The sequence below is a fragment of the Aotus nancymaae genome, unplaced genomic scaffold (genome assembly GCF_030222135.1).
Source record: "Aotus nancymaae isolate 86718 unplaced genomic scaffold, 86718_ANA_hifiasm-v0.15.2.pri h1tg000036l, whole genome shotgun sequence".
In the NCBI taxonomy this organism is placed as follows: Eukaryota; Metazoa; Chordata; class Mammalia; order Primates; family Aotidae; genus Aotus; species Aotus nancymaae.
The window spans coordinates 4,189,056-4,195,055 of NW_026988450.1; the positions used below are offsets into that span (position 1 = coordinate 4,189,056).

The 6,000-nt window shown below is 41.3% G+C and overlaps 1 protein-coding gene across 1 annotated transcript in view; it reads right to left on the minus strand.

The window, feature by feature from the left end:
• Positions 1 to 5,678, minus strand: part of PCMTD1 (protein-L-isoaspartate (D-aspartate) O-methyltransferase domain containing 1) — an 87,599-nt gene extending 81,921 nt beyond the window's left edge. Inside the window, exon 1 of the mRNA XM_012442935.2 lies at positions 5,613 to 5,678. The gene's annotated coding sequence lies outside the window, so the exon portion shown is untranslated. The remainder of the gene's footprint in view (positions 1 to 5,612) is intronic.
• Positions 5,679 to 6,000: the final 322 nt, after the last annotated feature.

A 6,000-nucleotide genomic window follows, 5' to 3' on the forward strand; every position in this document is an offset into this window, starting at 1 on the left:
TGTAACTTCTGCATGATAACCATTAACATGGATAGATTATTTTAAGAAAGTCTGAAATTTCATACGAACTCTTCAGCAATGTAAGAATTATATATAAACTGTGAGGGCATTTCAGCCAACTGGAGCTTCCTGATACCACCAAAAGGAATAAAACAACACTAAAGTATAGACAGAGTTGTACCATCTTTCACATCTATGTAAGCATAAAGAAACTCTGAGGTCAGAGTGTTTCTGAGAATATTGCAGCTCATTAGATAACTTGTCTGACTCAACAGCATGGAAAATAATTCAAATGTTAAATCATTAATTTTAAAAACTTTTATACACAGTACCAAGAAAGATATGTGCACATAGAAAAACAAAACTGATTTGTCTTAAATAAACAACATAATTACCTTATAATCTAAAAACAAAGAATTCATATGATAGCCCACCAACAAGAAATTTAGTTCTGTTATGGACACATACGTTAAATACTCAAGCTATTGTATTTGTGTGTGAGAGTGTGTGTGTGTGTGTGTGTGTGTGAGACAGAGAGAGAAACGAAAATCAAACATACTGCTTAAATACCAATGAAAGGGGTAGTTTACCAGTGATCATTTTCATACTTATTTATCCATACTTCCTGAGCACCCATTGGAAGACACAAAGAAAAGGAAGACATAGTTAGTTCTTCAAGCATCTTATATAATATATATAATCCAATTACAACTTATATATAATCCAGTTGTAACTGTTAAGAGTATTCAAAACAAATTTTGAGTAAAAAGTAGCATCACAGGTTAAACAGCTGTATGAATGTGCAGGAGATCTTACTACTATACTACACAGATTGGGAGGTGGGGGACTATAGGGAAATATGGTGTATGCTGTACAAACTAGACTTTCACATGTAGGACTCCTAAAGGCAGAGATGGTGGAAAAAAAAAAAAATAATCCAAGAAATGGAAACGCACGAGAAACCAAAAATGTAAACTAAAACTGAAGTTTACATTCTTTTTGGAACCGACGCTGGGACTGAAGTTAAAGTTTAACTAAAACAAGAAGTAAGTTTTGAAAGGGGCACTGGGGTCAATTAAGTTTTAAAAGGCAACACTGAGGAACTCAGCTTTCTTCCAGAGTGCATCAGGAGCCACTCAGCAGACACACAGTGGTCAAGAACACAGACTTTCAAGAAAACACAGACTTTCAAGAAAACATGACTGGGATTCAAATACCAGCTCTTCTGCCTACAAACTTCTTTAAGATCAAACTCCTTTAAGATCATGAAGTTCCGATTTCTTTACCTGTAGAATGGGGATAATATAAGTTTTAAGGATCACATGAGAACAAAGGATTCAGCACATTATTGACATAAGAACACCCAAGTGCTTACTTAAGGTTTGTTTTGTTTTGTTTGCTTGTCATCAGGCAGCAAACATGATCAGGACTACATTTAGGACAATTAGCAAGCAGTATTCACAATGAATGGCAAACCAAGAGGTGAATGTCTCTTGCTGTGTATATGGCTGCTGGAAGAACTGAAAGAAGATAGGAGAAATCAGGAACCACAGTAAGACAAAAAAAAAAAAAAAATCTAAGAAAAAGAGAGAGAGAAGAACCAAGAATGATCTTTTGATTTTGAGTCTAGATGACTCAGAAAATGCTAAGGTCATGAATATAAACAAGGAAGAAGAATCAGGCTTGCAAAAAAAGGTTAATTCTGAATCAACTGATTTAAAATTACAAAATGACAGCTACTAAATTGATCAGGCAGAACAACACTGGCAAATCTGAAGATTAGGAATGAAAATAAGGCTTATGATACAGAATTGGGAGCCTCAGCAAAGGGGGTGTGGGGAATGAGCATTTGAAACCATGGATCTATGTGGGATTGCCAAAGGAGAGAACTAAAAATAACTGAACCCAAAGTAACACCTAAAGGCAACACCTAACTATCCTTAAAGGAAGTGAGAGAGAAAAATGAACAAAGGCCCTAAGAAGGGTGAGCTGGAGGTGCCAGTTTGTGAAAGTCACCAAGACGGACCTTCACAGCATTTCACATTCCACAGCTCTTTCAATGCTCATTATAACTTTAGATTATAAACCTGATTTCGTCAATTAATATGATTATCACAAAAGGTTTTTAAGAGACTGCAATTTACTGAAGAGTGTTCAGTAGAAAACACAGAAGTGTTTTATGCAAATTAGTTTTTAAACCCCAAGAATATTTTAAACTCTAGAAATCATACCTGATTCATGTCTTGTATCATTAAGACATAGTTTATTTATTTCTGGCTATCCATGCATATATGTTCCGAAAAGGATTTTCAGGTTAAACGAAAATACGCTATTTCTTCCCATCAGCAATATCGCTCATTAATTTTTGAGACTATGTATACACAGTGTTAGATTCCCATATTCTAAGAAGGTCTTTAGGGGGCTGAAATATTTCTGTGTCACCTAACTATAAAACCCACTCACATCCAGCATCCAAAGTCAAGTTGACCAAGAGATAATCAATGGCAGATATACCACTTAGGTATGCATCCAACTGTCATCCTTAACAATTGCCAGTAAAACGTCAAAGCTTTTCCTGTATTTTGGATTCTTTTCAAATACAGATTACAACAGACCATACTTTATTAATTAATTTTAGTATTTGCCCCTTTCTTTTTCTTTTTTTTTTTTTTGAGACAGAGTCTCACTCTTTAGCCCAACTTGGAGTGCAGTAGCGCAATCTCAGCTCCCCATAACCTCTGACTCCCAGGTTCAAGCAATTCTCCTGCCTCAGCCTCCTGAGTAACTGGGATTACAGGCGCACACCCCCACACTCAGCTAATTTTTCTATTTTTAGTAGAAACGGGGTTTCACCATGTTGGCCAGGCTAGTCTCAAACTCATGACCTCAGCCTTGGCCTCCAAGTGCTAAGATTACAGGCGTGAGCCACTGCGCCCAGCCGCCACATTACTTTAAACTACATAGTTGCCACATATAGTGGAAAATGAAAAAAAAGATTAATAAACCATAATATTATGACACTCTATTGTGTGTCATCAGGCATTTTTAAGGGACTACCAAATATTTTAAAATATCTAGAATGATACAAGTAAATTTTCATCTTTTTAGACTTTTTAGGACCCTCTTTGTATTCTTTCCAGCACATTAGTTTACAGAAAGTTCAACTAGGTTCATAAAAATGTTTACTGATATGAGATTATCCCTCAGAGTTTGTAAGGAATACACAGCTGTGAGAGCTACAATTTACAGTAATATCCAAATTTACCATGGCACCCAGCAGTGACTAAAGTAACACAATCCCCCATCTTGGTTAACAGCATAAGATCAAGGAGTTTAATACTTTAATAAAACGCCACCAGAAACCTCATCTAAGAAAATACCATTAGAGTTTCACACTATATTCTTTAGACTATTTTAAAGGCATGTGATTATATTCATGTAGTTATTTTATAAGGAATAGTTCAAACAAAGCAGAAAAAACTGTAAGGTCAACAATTTTGCAAGGCAGTTTTCATTCATAGGACGTAGCAAACGAGCAGAAAACACAGGTTCTTGGATTATGCACTCCTGAATATAAGCACGCAGTATCACACACACACAAAAAAAAGCAATGGGATCTTGAACAGTTTTCTCTCTCTCAAAGCCTCTGTTTGTTACTCTACAGAATCAGAAGAATGTCACTTAAGTTGCTGTTATGAGAAATATGTAAGAGCATATTATTACCAAAAATAACTAAAATGCCATGGATATTTTTATTCGTTTCAAGCACAGTTCCCAAATAAAATACTACACAATTTGGCCTAAAATTTCAGGCTATGCATGTTTAGAACCAAACTGCTGTTCATGATTATCTTCCTCAGTTGTTCCTTCCCTTGAAGCTAGCACCAAAATGAACACACAGTATATTTTTAATAAATACATGCTAGTGATTAAATCAACAAAGCCTCCAGCTCTTCTGCACACAGAAATACAGTATGCAATGGGAATTTCCCAGCTTTCTGTCTTACTTAATAGTGGGTAGTGTAGTATCACCCTTCTACTTCCAGTATACTACCTATGGCTTACTTACCAAAATATTTCATCCCTGTCGCTTTTATTTTTTTTCTTGTCTCAGGCTAGGGCCACTAGCTTTCTGTCTTTCCTACCTTAACTTCTTCACATATTAGCTACTTCATGTTAAAGGAATTACAAGTGTTCAACTCACCATATGGAATTAAAATTTACTTTGAAAAATGAGCCCAAAAAAAACAAAAAGCAAACTAATTTCGCAAGGCGTTTTATGAAGTAATTCAGCCTCATGAAAACTACCATTAAGCAATGTGTAAGCCTATTATTCAATCTGCTTAATACGAAAGTATCTCGTCTGGCCTCAGACATTCTGAAAGTTTTGCCACACTGCTTCAAAATACTGGCTAGTAGCCCTTTTCAAAGCTACCCTATTACTGAAAACTTGGCAACCATGTTTAACAATAATGAAATAAATACATAGTAATGATGCCTTTAAAAAGAATGAGCGTGTAATAAAATGGAGAAATATCCATGATGCATTGTTGGCTAATAAAACGATATACTGTATGATCCCAAATTCTATTTCTAAAGCACACTCAATAAATGCACAGAGAAAAAAAAAAAAAAAACCCTGAATAACTACCCACACCTGGATACTGGCTACCCTGGGTAGTAAGAAGGGGAAATATGGTGGGGAGGGCGCGAAAGAGGGCAGGTTTTTTCATTGTTTGGCTGCTTCATTTTTTCTTAAAGAGTATGTAGTACTTTCGTAATTAAAAAAAATAAATGGGGGGAAAATAACTACTGTAAAATCACACTTTTTCCTCCGTAGCAGAGTCTCATGATTTGTAATGTTAAAAATATAGCTATGGTTTCTCTATTCTAAAAAGAGGACACACAAAACCAAAACTGTAAAAGTTCCCAAAAATCCAGAATTTGCAAAATTACCCTCTCGGGTTCCGCCCGTGGGTCCTTTCCACGTCGGTGTCTGAAATCTCCCAAGCAAAACGCGGGTACCGCAGTTCCCACGAACGGTAGTAGACGCTCAAACACACAAAAAGCGCCCCGGGCGCCTGCTCTAACCTCTCAGTCCCCTCCCAGCCCCCGAGGCTTCCCCGAGCCTACGTAGGTAGGATTCTCATCCTCCAGAACCAAAACAACAGAAGTCACTGGGCGAATCCAAACCGGCCCTAAGGGGCCCGCGGGCATCTCAAGACGCCAGCGTTGGGACTCTGGTCCCCAAGCCCAGATCGGAGCCGAAGGACAGGCCTGAGGACGCGGTGCCCCGGCCTCCCTCGGGCTCCCAGCTCCCGACCTCCACGCTCCGCGGGGTCCCTTTCGACTCCCGGACCTGCCGAGCCCTCCGCCCCCGGCCCATCCTACCCCCAACCTGCCCCGCAGTGCCTCAGTCTCCCGGCCCCGGACCTGCCCGCCCCTCTGTCCTTCTGCCCTCGACGTGCTCGCCCTTCAGTCCCCCTGCCTCCGACTCTCGGCTGCCGACCCCCAGGCTCACTGGCCTCGAAGCGCATCCCCGTCGCCCGCCCGGCCCCAACATGCAGGACCCGCACACCCCACGACCCCGAACCCGCCGGCGGCGGCGTTACCTATGGCGCGGCAGTGGATCAGGCCCGCCGCAGCTGCGCGCAGACCAGGCGCTAGGACTCGGCGGCGTCCGCAGCAGCCGGACGCCGCCAACACCACAATAACAACAACACGGCCGCCAACACGGAGCGGAGAGGCGGGGCCCTGGAGCAGCCAGACCGTCCCGGCCTCCGGAGCCGCTAACGCCCGGGGGCATGCGCAGACATACGCGGCCCGGGTACGCCCCCATCTGGCCCCGCCCCCTCCCGCTCGCTCCGCCCCCAAGCACAAACAACGCGAGGACTTGACAAGTCAGAGGACGACGGCGGTAGGGGAGATCCCGCGAGAGCATGGCCTCCACCTACCCCCGCCTCCCATCCACGTTAGGGTGCTCGCGAGTGCAGTGGCTTG